Source organism: Haliaeetus albicilla, chromosome 13 (assembly GCF_947461875.1).
Source record: "Haliaeetus albicilla chromosome 13, bHalAlb1.1, whole genome shotgun sequence".
In the NCBI taxonomy this organism is placed as follows: Eukaryota; Metazoa; Chordata; class Aves; order Accipitriformes; family Accipitridae; genus Haliaeetus; species Haliaeetus albicilla.
In genome coordinates this window covers 37,251,198-37,264,605 of record NC_091495.1, presented here as the reverse complement: position 1 = coordinate 37,264,605, position 13,408 = coordinate 37,251,198, and the positions used below count along the sequence as shown (strand labels likewise).

General features: G+C 53.2%; 1 protein-coding gene across 2 annotated transcripts in view; it reads right to left on the bottom strand.

The window, feature by feature from the left end:
- The window catches only part of ZMAT4 (zinc finger matrin-type 4), a 68,811-nt gene extending 62,657 nt beyond the window's left edge, over window positions 1-6,154 (bottom strand). For both annotated transcript variants that reach the window (XM_069800893.1, XM_069800894.1), the window contains exon 1: window positions 6,033-6,154. The gene's annotated coding sequence lies outside the window, so the exon portion shown is untranslated. The remainder of the gene's footprint in view (window positions 1-6,032) is intronic.
- Between the last annotated feature and the right edge of the window lie 7,254 nt (window positions 6,155-13,408).

Below are 13,408 nucleotides of genomic sequence, written 5' to 3'. Positions count from 1 at the left end.
AAGCGTGGAGGTGGAAGACACCAGTGTCCTGTGATGCACGGTTATGGCTGAGAGCAGGCGAAAACGCTCCCGGGGTTCAGCCTGGCTCTGACTGCGGGGACACAAGTGCCACCGTGAGCACCGCGCGTAGTCTGCCGTGATTCCCAGCGTGGCCGTGGCAGGAGCCAGGGCTGCAAAAGAACCACGCCGGATCCACGGCTGCTCCGCTGTGGTGAGACCCGACTGCAGAGCCTGCTCAGCCGTCTGACACGCCGGGGGCACGTGCATGCACACATGAACATTTCGAATATCTTTTTTTTAATTTTTTTTTTTTTTTCCAAGGTGGGAAGGTAAAATCCTGCTAATCATTCCAGTCTCCCGCTTCTTCACCAAGAGCGTGCAGGTGCATCCACGGGCCCCAGAGCCTTTCAAGGCACGGGTGAGATGGGCAGCACCTCCATGCCATGATCTGGACCAAAACCCAGGGCTGGGGCTGGCCGCGCTGCACCCGCGCCGTGCCAGCCTGAACACCTTAGCCATGCACAGAGACCATGCGAGTTTCTGCCTTTCTCACTATCATCAACCTCACATGTGCTTATTATATTTCAAATAATAGAGGAGCTTGCACAGCATCCCATACTACAGGGAGTTTAACCAATTAATTTAAGGCTTCAAAAGCAGCGGGTGTTCCATTCCACCCTGTTCCTGAGGTTTCCAACAAGCCACTCTGGGTGCTGCAGATCCAGTGCTCAGAGCTTTTCCCTTTTTCTTTATGTAATTTTGAAACCAGTGTGTGCCTCATTTGCAGTTAGCTGCTGGGTGTCATGTCTGTGGCTGTATCCTTCAAGACAGCTTTAAATACCAATGTCTCACTTTGCCACCAAGTCCACCCACTGTTTTTAAGCGGCTGGATCAAATTTAGGAGCAGTTTTAAGGTCACAGCACACTTCCCTGCATCTCCTAGCGTCGATATGGCTTTTTGAGAGCCACGTGCGCAGCTCCATCACACCCAGCTCATGGGCAGTCAGGGCCTTTTTCGGGTACCCTGTGCGACACCCACGCAAGTAACACGTATATGATATATAAGTAGATCAGAGGGGGAGACACGTGACACCTCAAGTGCAGAGGCTGACCTACTGGAAAGGTTTATTTATACTCTCCCACCTTGTGGATTTGTTTCACCAACAAATATGAATTGGCAAGAAGCAGGTCCGAGCTTAACTATATCTTCTACCTTATATCCCCTTTAATAAGGCAAAATAAATATATTTCTGCTTTGGAATTAAGAGAAGCGATACTCTTCTTCCCTGTTGCTTTCCAAATGAAGCTCCCAAAAGCCATTTTTGAAGCTTTCTGGTTGCATTTCCAGACCTGCTCCCTCTCTGTGCTCTGGAGAAATGGATTAAACGAGCCCTTTGAAGTGCTGCTGCTCACGAGCCACTCTGGGACGAGCTCGGCTCAGCTTTTTGTCACACGCTGGAAGGAGGACAGCAACCCCTACTCGCCTTCCGATTTCCCTCTCATCCCACAGGTGCCGAGGGGAGACGGGGCCGGAGCCAACGCACCCCCCGAGGTGGGACAGGGTGCTCTCCCACCGCCTCCCTCCGAAAATGATGCCCAGCTCAAGAGCAAGCCCCTCGCAGCCTGTGCGAGCCCTCTCCCTCCTGCCTCATCCCTGTCCTCCGCTCAACCACATCTGCCTGGCACGAGGGCAGCACCCCACAAGCGGTCCCATCCACCCGGGTGCCCGGCAATGGTGCCCAGCCAGCGACCGCCTGCACGGGCCCCTGCGGTAACACCTTCCAGGCTGGACCCTTGGCTTGGTATCACCAAATTTGCAGCATCTTGCAAAAACTCCCAGGACCAAACCTCGCACGTACGGGCAAAACGTCGTCATGGGGCAAACGCTGCGCCACACGCGTGAATTCCCCCACGCAGGGAGCCTGACGGCCAACGCAGGTTAAGCCATCAGCATCTCCTGCCAGAGCACTAAAGGCCTAAAAGCTGTCAAGCATTGCACCACCGGCAAGTTTTAATATTGAGAATATTCATCTCCAGCCATTTCTAGTTAATGGAACAAAGCAAACTGTCGAGAAAAATGGGAACATTACAGTAAAAACAACAACAAATTAAACTCTAATGCAATTAGAGAGCAATTAGGGATCTATCCTCTGGGAGCATTTTGGAGCTCTGGGTCTTTCTCAAAAATCTGATCTCTCTGCAACTTTCTTTCTTTCTAATTAATAAATGAAGAAGCGAATGGCATGGCTCCCCCCACAGTCCCCTGCAAAATGCCATCTCCTGCTCTGCAGGAGCAGAAGGTGGTGGCAGGTAAAAGCGTTCACACCTCTGAGCTGAGGAGAAATGCAGCTGTCAGCAGAACAAGGTGCAAATGCAGGGAGAACAGAAATCGTCGCCCGTGTCTGTTGCAAGGTGACCAGAAATGCAAAGACCCAAATGCTCTTGCGCAAGAGCCAGGCTGAGCAGGCAGGAGCAGACAGCGGAGCATAAGCGACCCTGGAAAACACTTTGTTTTCCCATACACAGCTCCCACAAAAGCCACAGCCTAGAAAAATACGTATTTAATTCCTCTTGACTTTTTAAACTTACCCACGTACCTATGCCTATAAATAAGCACCCACTTCACCAAAATGCTCAAGTATGCTGCAGAACAGAGCAGGATACCCTTTGGGCATCGGTCTCTGCTGCGTCCTGGGCAGGGCACAAGGAGCCTTCAGCAGCCCAGGGTGGTGCGGGTGCCCCACGACCTGCACACTGCCTGGGCTCGCCTCTCGGCCACCCCAGCAAGTCTGGAAAGGAGCGTTTGGCACGTCCTTCCCCGGAGGGCAGGGGACATCGAGTGCGGTGCCAACAAAGCGCCCAAGAAATCGCAGAACTGAAACAAAGGGGCAAAGATGCACCATCCCATTAAGCCAGCGCCTCTCCTCTCTCATCCACAAGCCGCCTGAAGGTCACAGCTGCAAAACCGACAGAGCAAAGCCTGGCTCCCTTTAAACCTTCCTTCGGGGGATGCAAACACAGTAAATGCTCTCTGCAGAGGAGAGGATGGCATGGCGTGGAGGAAAGCCTTCCTCCTCATTTCCTGAAGCTGCTGCTATTCCCGGGGGCAGCCCCGTCTGCACTATGCAACTCCAGTACTCGTCAGCGAGGGGTGTTTTTCACACTTTGTAAGGAATAATAAAGCTTCCATATGTCCCGCTACCTGCCCGGCAGCTGTCAGGGAGATGACCCCCTATGTGTTCAGCTGTGCAATGGAGAGAGGTGGGAGCCTTGACCTTCATCTGTTTCTGTACCCAAATCCACCCTTGGGAACACCAGTAGCCCCATTTTGGCCTAGAAATTGGCCCAGTTCTGATCTCTCAAACCAGTTCTGGATCTCATGTCACACCTCTTTCCTTGGGAGCTTAACCCAGATAAAGCGAGACACCCAGATCTGACAGTGCCCAGGCCACCCAGTGCAAGGATCAGCCAGGAGCAGCCCCAGGAGCCCTGACCTTGCCTGGCCATCTCAGACCTTGCAGCGATTTCCGAGAGTCTTCTGGGAGCCCTCCCGACTCTCGAGAACACCTTGCAGTGAAAAAGGGGCTGATTAAAGACTCACGGATCTGAAAAAGATGCCAACTTTGGGTCAAAAGTTGCTTCTTGCAAAGGAATAACTCTCAAAAAATCCGCAATGTTATTGTCTACATTTGATCACTGATGGGGGGGGATGAGGGCTGTTTGCTGGTGGGCTTGGGGATTTTTTCCTCCTCCCACCAGCAAAACCCCTGCAGGGAGGGATGATAAATCCATAGCTGGACCAGAGCTGGCCATCAGCATTCCCAGGTAAATCTCTGGGCATGAAGAGGGGGACTCGGGTGGTGCAGTGCCATACACCGAGCCATAAATCCCCCAGAGAAAGGTGGGCTGCTCACTAGGAGCAAGGTGCTAAGTCAGCACGGATCAACCAGCTGCACCAGTTCCTTTCCAAACTGGAAGCAGCAAATAAACCAGAACCAGGCAAATACCAGCAAAACATCACCATACCTAGACAACACATTTTCAAGAAGGGCTAGTCAGCAATGCTGTGAACAGCTAGGGAGGCCTGCCAGGGGTGTAGTATATGTTGTATAGCACACCTGGGAAAGTGGAAACGCAGCAGCGCTCAATTTCCTCTGGGCTTTTCAGCATAGGAGAGGGCAGAGCAGGGCAGAAAAGCCTGAGGGAGGAAGGCTGGATGCAGGAGGAAAGTTCAGACACTGCAACTCGGAGCCAAGTGAAGTGACTTCTGAAATGTGCCCACTCAATTCAGCCAGGTACACACAGAAGTGGGGTGCAAACCGCTATGTACGGACAAGGATTAATTATTTGGAGTGACTCAGAAGTGACTAAGAATGAACAGATAAAATCAATGGGGAGAGGTGGAAATCAAGCCGAATTTTGGAACAGTCCCACCCCAGGATGCAGCCAGAAGACAGGATCCTCCCCAGGGAAAGCGATTCAGGAGGTGCCAGAGCAGGTCCAGGGGCACTGGGATTAGGAGGTTTATAATCGATGGGTCTACACTGCTCTGGGAGTAATAAAGGATTCCTGCCCTCCTGCTTCTGATAAAATTGGGGGGAAAGACCCGTTTTCACTCTAGAGAGCTCCTGTACTGCCCCTCCCTCCTGTCCCTTCCTACAGTAGATGAGTCACCGTCTAGAACCTTTATCAAAATACCTCTTACAAAATTGTTTATCAAGACCCTCCCATTCCCCCCCTCACAGCAGAGTGCAAGGAGAAGCGAGTGGCAGGAGATGCTCCAGGTCACTGTCCCTTTCCTGTGGAATGACGAGAGCCCCAAAGCTGAAACTCCTCTGCCCTGCATCCCCCCCTTCCAAGCTGCCCCTCTCCAGCAGCATCGCCCTGCTCCCCTGGGCTCACCTCTTACATTTCAGAGCCAGTTGTTTGTGTTTTGCAGATGGATTGCACGTGCTCGTGTGAGAGCCGACGGCACAATCTCATGCAGAAAATGTAAACGGGTGATTTTTACCCGTCTCCTCAAGGCTTTGCAAACCTTTTTCTTCACCCTGTGCTGCATGCTAAGGTCACTTCAACATCAGAGGAGGGCAAAAGGAGCGCGTGGCTGTCCTTTGGGCAGCCATCGGAGCATGTTTAACATCAGGAACCGAGGGGGCACTGCCCAGGTCTGGTATCCCTAATCGACGGATACAGATCGCCAGCAATTCAGACGGCTCGAGGGCCAGTTGCTAGAGATCTTTCAGGCAGCCCAAACCAGCAGTCACCTCGCTCATGCTGCATAAGGGGCAGCTTTTGCTCAGGCTCTCGGACCCACGGACAGCTCCAGCGCAACACGTGGGGCCAACCAGCCCCACGGAGATGCACAGCCCCGATCCCCCCTTCGCCGGCACCGTGCGGCCGCGCAGGCTGGCGGCTGCCTTCCCACCCGTGCTGCGGCCAGGCGGGTCAGGGCTGTCCCTGGGGACAGCAGCCCCCAGCCCACTGCGCTCAGCTGCCTCCCTGGAAACCTGCTTTTCCTCTCTAAGCGGTGCCCACTTGGGAAGTTCTCCAAACTTCCCAAGCAACAGAGAGAATAGGGCCGTTTTCCTGCATCTGCGGACACCCGTGCTCGCACTCCGCAGCCCTAGGACCCCCCCCCACCGGCTCCACACTGGGCTGTGGGGGTGCCTGTGTTCTGGAAGAGCACTCTGAATTCCCACTGACCGGCCGGGAAAAGACCCCTTACAACACGGGGCCGGACCCCCTCGCCCAGCGCCTGCCACGGGTCATGGGGGGGGACACGGACACATAGCCGGCACAGGCACCAGCCCCCCCGCCGCAGGCTGGACCCCCCATCACGGGCTCCCCCTCCGCAGCGGCCCTCAAACCCTCTCCGGCAGCCGATCCCAGCGAGCCGCACAGATTCCCCCTCCCGCTGCTCCCCCCGCAAACGCTACCCTGAACAGCTCCCCATTTCCCCATAAACTTTCCTCCAACTCTAATCAACAGATTCGAGCAACAAGCGACAAGCCCTGCCAGGGATGCGTTGGTACCTTCGTGCCGGAGCCGCTCCAGCGATGCTGCCGGAGCAGGCGCACGCCGGAGCTGCGAGCAGGGCTCTCCTCTCCCCACGCAGCTCTTCCAGCAGCCCAGGCCAACTGTGCTGGGAAGGCGCTGGGCGATGCTCGGCTGGAGCTCCAGCTCCACCCCTAGCAGCAACGATTGGCTCCGCCGCGCTCTGCAAGGCTGCACCGGCTCCAGCAACCTCCCTCCGCATCCAGCTCCTACTATCGTATCAGCAAGAGCTTCTCCAGGACCGATTCCCACGGCCCGAGAAAGGCCCCTGGTCTTTGGGCAGGCTTGGCAGGTCAGGGGAAAGGCAGAGCTGGCCGAGGCAGAGCCTAAAGCAGAGCACCTGAAACGGTGGGAAAATACACGGAGGGGAAAATACACGGACGCGCAAATCTGGGTTGCAGGGCAGAGGCTGCGAAGGGTATCGCAGGCTCTGGGGGAAATGTGTTTACTTCCCGATTTGTACTTTTGCAGATGATGTGCTTATTTTAATACCTTTGGGTTTAGGGAGCGAGCACACCTCCTCGTGCTGTAGGAGCCAGCCACGTGCCACGCCGAGGGACGGTGGGAGGCGAGCCCCCCGCACGGGGATGAAGGGCAGGAATAGCTTTCTCAAAGCAGTGGCCAGAGGAGAGCAGATACCAAAGGGAATGGGACGGGTTCATCTTCAGCCAAAGGATAGTCACAGCCTCCCTTGGGCAGGACTGATGGGACACAGAAGCCAACCATAGAATCACAGAATCATTTAGGTTGGAAAAGAGCTTCAAGATCGAGTCCAACCGTCAACCATGCCCACTAAACCATGTTCTGAAGTGCCTTGTCTACTCGCTTGTTGAATACCTCCAGGGATGGTGACTCAACCACTTCCCTGGGCAGCCTGTTCCAATGCCTGACAACCCTTTCGGTAAAGAAATTTTTCCTAATATCCAACCTAAACCTCCCCTGCCGCAACTGGAGGCTGTTTCCTCTCGTCCTATCTCCAGCCACCTGACAGAAGAGACCAGCACCCACCTCACTACAACCCCCTTTCAGGTTGGAACAAGTGCCCAAGGCCAGGGGCAGAGCAGAGGAGGGCAAGGCAATAAACAGGGAAAGGAGCAATTGGGGGGATGCAGACCCCTGCAAGCCTACGCGATGAGGAGACAATCCCTAATACAGCACCACGCACACATGCCCAGGAGTCTGTAATACACAGCCAGGCTTAAACCAAACCAATCTCCCCAGTCTGAAATCCAGTAACAGCTGAACCTAGAAAGAGAGTTGACTTTCCTTATTGTATCCTCCAGGCAAAGCCACTTCAGAGTTCAGACTGAAAGGTCTGAAAACCAGGGTGTAGACAAGCACAATCCCATACAGTTCCCCTCTGCTGATGCCAAACTTCAGAGGCAACGTCATCTCACTACCCTCCTTTCTGCTTATAACAAAATAAGGAGGGCGAGGACCAGCTTGGCACCGTGGAGTGTTTCTGTCCCAGCTTTGCTGAATTGGCAGGCACCTCAACTGCCAGCCCATGAGCCTTACTGCTTGCAGGTTAGTTAAGAAATGGGGACACGATGGAGCAGAGGGAGGTTGTGCTCCAAGCCTTGCGGGGTGACATTTCCAACCTGCGATGCATACGCAAACAACGAGAAAGGCGGTTAATCTGGCTCTGCTTCACCTCCCTCTATTCCCATAATGTGTCTCAGCAGGGATGAGGGTGCTGGGTGTCTGCAGGGGAGGGGAGATGTCTCAAAGGTCTTTGCAGCTCAAGGCAATAGGGGCTTGCACTCTGGAGGAACTGGGGGATACTCGTCTTGCACGCCGAGATGCGGAAAGGCTCCTTTATGTCTTCACTTCCAAAGCCAGGTAAACCAAGCATGCTTCATTCCCCTTCTGAACGTTTGGCCAATCAAAGCGATTACAGGCCTCCCGCTTCTCTCACGAAAGAGCTCTGCTGCCTAGGTATCACTTTGCCAGAGCCCGATAAAAATGCTGTATCTTAAGCGATGTGCCTTTTTGGAAAGCATATGTTGCATACATAACAGAGTAATAGCAAAATCTGACTGGTACCCTGGGCAAGAGGTCTCCAGGCTCTTACAGATTAGCTACAGCTGATGGTCGCTAAGGGAGTACCTGGAGTACCTTTAAGAAGTGAGTCTATTTAGTTTGGTTTGCTTCTGTTAAATATACCTTGCAGTCTCAGGGATTTTGTTTGTGCAAAGTAGCTGGCTGAGCCACACTGCTGCACTTTTGCTATCGGGTATCTGGAGCCTCACCTAGGTGGTGAAATGGACTTTAAATCAGCCTTTATCACAAAAATGTTAGAAAGAAAAGAAAAGACTTCACCAGCAATTTTTCCATTTCCAGCTTAATCTTCTTGACAGCAGTTTTACAAACTATCTGAGCTGTGATGCTTCATGTTCCTGCTTGGGTCTGTAGCTGTAAAAAAACCAACTGCTAAGGAGCATTTAAGCCATGCATCTAAGCCTCCAAAATTGACACCAACTCCTTAGAGCTGCCACCTGGAGTCTCAGGTACTTCAGTGCTGAGAAGGGCAGATCAGACAATATTTGCAATGATGTAGCTGCCATCCAGGGAAGAGATATTTCTTAAATCTCTTCCTCACTTTTATTTTTAGGATTATATAATTCCCAGGAGCATCCCATGCTCCCTCGTAATGGCAGCATCAGCACAAGAAACGTTGGAAATAACTTATAAATGAATAAATCCTTTAAAATTTTTCGAGGTGCACCCTCTCACGATCTAGCACACTCACCGCGTCCGTCGCAGAGCACTAGCCGCCTTTCTTCACATTCGCCTGTGGGTCTTTGACCCAGTGAGCATTTCGGGACGCTGCCTGCTCCCCAGCCACCAGAAAGGGATACGAGGGTTTTCACACACCGCACCATTGCTGGAAAAAGCTCTGTGCCAGCATCCAGCAGCAGCTTCGGGGGCACTCACCTGCCTTGCTGATAGGGCTGCGGGGCCAGCCCACCCCATTACCCCAAACCCAGGCAACTGGGGAAACCCCAGGCCAGTCCAGAGACCGAGCTTCTGCACTCTTGGCAGAGAAATGAAGGGAGATAACCAAACCCTGAGCAGGCTGTACGGCTCCCCACCGGCCGAGAGAAAACATGCCTGCCGCACGGAGGCTGCTTTTACCACGCAGGGACCAGGAGCCTTTCCTCTCCCTGGGGCTGCAAAGCCCCAAAATGCTTCCCAAGGTCTCCCTGAGAGCCTGGCAGCGTCCCCACGGTGCCAGCTCAGCGTGCCAGCACGGCAGAGCCTGGGGAGCCCACACAAGGCTCCTTAGACAAAACACCTCCGATCAAAACTCCCTTTGGCAGAAAATAGCGGTGAGAATGAGTAATTCGTTACTGCCCTCCTTTGTGCCAAAGAAAAAGGCTTGCCCCATGGCTCTCTCCGATAGACTTGAGCAGCCTTGGCTTTGAACAAAGTGCAGCACTGGAAAATTCAGCTTTTGCTCCATCCCAGCACCCTGCCAGGGCTCAGGAATGTGTTTACTGGCCCTGCGCTGGGCTAACTTTGGAACAACCTGAAACACATCAAAACAAGGAGCTGTAAAGCAGCAGCTGTGATTGATTAATCACAGTAGTGAAGCTGAAGGGTTTGATCATTTTCAAAAGCTCTTTAACATCTTATTCTCCAAAGAAGGAGAGGTTACCGCAGCCACAGAACAAAGCAGAGCACAAACTAGAGCCGTGTACTCCCGGGAAAGGCTCTGGACAGGCTGTGCTGCCTCGTACCGTGCCTCTGGGAAGCAGGAGATCAAGACAGATGAGTGAACTCGCCCAGCTGCTGCCGGCTGGGAAGAAAACAGTCTGACTGACATCTCAGCCGGGTTCTCGAGATGTTCATGTGTCACCTACACAGGCAGACCGCTCGCCAGCATGCACGGCCTGATCCTGCACAGGCTGCGAGCCCCCAGTGGCTGTTTACATACCCTGAGCCTGATGCACGCAGCACTGCATGAGCCAGCAAGGGCATTTTTTTCCCCTCGGAGCAACCCGGTCAAGCCAGGTCCAGTCCGTTTCTGCCGGTGGGCGCTGTCTGGGAGACCTCTGCTCTCATACCTCATCCCCGCACGTCCTTGCTGCCAGAGGGACCAGAGCATGCACAGTCCCCTCTAAAAATCCCAACCCGCAAAGGGCATCAGTTACTCTCTGCCTCGAGAGGGAGGCACATACCTTCCTTTGCTCGCAGGTAGACACTGACAGCCCTGCAGCCGAGTGAATAATTGAATTTCCCATCCAACCTCCTCGCCCAGAGGAAGCTTACCCTTCCTCTCGCACACATTACAGCTATGAAATATTTTAGATTCCTTGTATTTTTATGGGAACGCTACATTTTTCCCTTCCAGAAAGAAAAAATTCATTTCTCTCTAATTTGACTCTGGTGGGCAGTCACGTTGATTAATTTGCCTATTCCACCAGCCCCGCTTCCTCCCAAAGGCCGAGCTAAGCCCCGTCTGTAGCAAGCACATGCTACAGTAACCATCACCCCATAGGGCTGTTCAGGCAAATATTTTTCAACCACCAGTTAAATAACAGAACAGCTATCTGGTCAGCAATTAATTGGCGTAAACATCAGGGCGCACAGGGAGCCAAGCTCCCTGCGGCGCTGCTAAAGGAACAGCCCTGGCGCAGTACGCAGCTGCAGCACCGCATGGGTCCAGCTGCACGGGAGCCCCCAGCCCCAGGGCAGCAGACTGACATGCCCACTGAATCAGGGTCCTGCTGTGCAAGGGCAGCAGCAAGGACAATTAAATATACCTGCCCTGGTACCCAGAGGTTTTGAGCTTGCATCTTTGCATTTGCCTCTGCGCTGGCAGCAGGAACGCCTCCTTCCAGGTGGATTCCTCTCCGTATCAGTGCACTCAAGATACAAGGACCAGTCACTCAACTCTTGAATGTTCTCACTTGCTTAGGCATGTCAAACGTGGTCATGCTGGTCCAGCCTAAAGCACACTTAATGAACACTTGGCATTTACATGGCATTTCATGCTTCCAGACTGGTGTAATTACCTGGAGTCCCGCAGCAAACTTTGCAGTGCTGAATGCAGGCTAAAGAGACGGACAACGCAAATACAAAAACCCCAGAGAAGGGAGAGGTACAGCCTCGAGGTGTCTGAATAAACCCAGCACCCTTCACCTTCCTTCTCACCAGAGACGAGCTCCTTGCTTTTCCAAACACCTCCAAGCAGATCTCACTCATGCAGCCAGGGGACGAGGGGCAGTCCCCGGGCGGGAGGGTGACCCCCAAAGCCCAGTGCCACAAGGCAGGGTGCCTTCTGCACCAACATGAGCACAAGTAGCTGGCGGGCTGGGACCCGGGATGCTCTGCTTCCAGCGCTGCTGCTAGACTTGTGGCTGCCAAAAATGGAAACCAGATTTTCCCCAATGAAACCCCAGGTCGGACCGTCTGCTACTAATCTACTGCTTTGCGGTGACATCCAGTTCCCGAGGCACTACAGAGCTCAGTGAATAATTATAAAAATCTCCAGAAATAAACAAGATTTTTGTCACAGTTGTAAGCACAGCTCCACGTTGCTCTGCTGCCCATTCACCATTGAACACCATTGCTTTGGTTCTCCTTTGTGCTAAGACCACACATTAGCACTATGGCAAGCGTGGAAGTATAACTTGTGGCACGATGTGGCCAGAGGATAAATGAGAACCAGGCCCTGCAAGACTGTTGATCTGCCCTTGGTGTAAAAGCTCAGTTTGCCCCCTTTCCCCAAGGGAGGAAAAAAAGAAACCTGCTGTCCTCAAGACCATTTTCTTGATTAGCAGTCACTGCACAGGTCAAGGGGCATGGCAAAGGCACTGGGTGGAAGGGAAATAAGCAAAGTAAAATTAGTACTTGGGTTTTTCATAAGGCACAGGCAGGCCCAGCTCCCATGTGCATTCACAGCTCAGTGCCTGCACATCAGAGCATGTCAAAGGACACTGCAAAATCCGCCCAAGCTCATCATAACCAGGACTAGCTAGGTGTAGGTCACCTTGTCAGACAGAGGGGGGACTGCTGGAAGTAGCTGCATTTTGCACTTTAAAAATCTACTTCCCATCTCATTCCAGTAAAACGATTGACACATGGCAAACGCCACGCTGTCCGGGGGACAGCAAAGGGCATCGTTCCAGGCCTTCCCCCGAAACACCACTAATCGGACGTCAGCCTGTGGATTCAGAGTGAATTCTGGAGAGAGGATAGATGATGCTCTATTGTGCAATGCAGCAACATCTGCTGTTCCTCTCGGCGTTTGCTATTTCCCTTCCCTCCCTTGGGCTATACTGTGCTATCCACGTTCTATTTTCTGAGCTGGCAGGCATGGGGGAGTGAAGAGGAGAGGAAACCGTAGGCTAAGGCACAGTCACCTGTGCGTTGTTTATGAGACATCCTTGCAGCAAACTCTGCCTGAACTGGGACCTCATTTCCAACGAGACGTGGGACAAACCAAGCTGCTGGCACTCCCCCCTCTCTGCCGTGCCACCGGCACAGGAGACTGCAGGCAGGTGAAAGCTGCTGCACTTGCCAGAGCAGCCTCCAGCTCTGCTGCCACTCCTCTCCCAAATCTAATTCCCGCTTCCGATTAAAGCAGAGATTGCAGATTGATGCAGAGCACAAAGCAGCACTGGCTCAGGGAGCGGCAGCTGCCCAGCATATCTGGAAAAAGAAGACAGAGGCTTGAGCAAAGCTTCGTATTGGAGTTCACAAACCCTGTGGCCACGTGCACGCAGCATAAGGCCGTTCTTTTAGCAAGGCCAAGGTGCAAAGCTAAAGCAGGGCAAAACATTACCCTAACCGTGCTGCCCCTATTGTCCACCTCTTTCCGCAGTAGAGGATCTGCCCTGGGAGAAATGCTATTTGGCGTAAAAGTAAGAGGCTCAGGCTCCAAGACCGGCACACTCAGGCTCTGCGCCTTGACCAGATGCTTTACGCTTGCCCCAGACGAGGCTCTTTCTGCTCAGCCCTGCGTGCAGACTCTCCCCAGCTTTCTCCTGGCAGAGCCTGAGGTCTCCCCCGGCTGCCTCGGGCACAGCGAGGAGCCCACCCTCCGTGCACCAAGAGCAGCAGCAAGCAACCCTCCTTCTTGGACCTGGGCAGTCCCTATTCCTTTGAGAAGGTAACAGCTCAGATTCTCTTCTGAGGCACGATGCCCTTTAGACTTCTCCTTCCCTGACATTCAGCATGAATTGGAGCAGGCAGCAGTAGGTTTTTTTGAAAAACACGGTTTGCTAAATGTGTTTAAAGTACTACCTGCTTCTTCACTGAGGTTTGTGGGCCCTTCTGCCAGCTTGTGCTGTTTGAAACAACCTGAACTAGTGGCCGACCCTGGCTCCATCACACTGTTAAACAC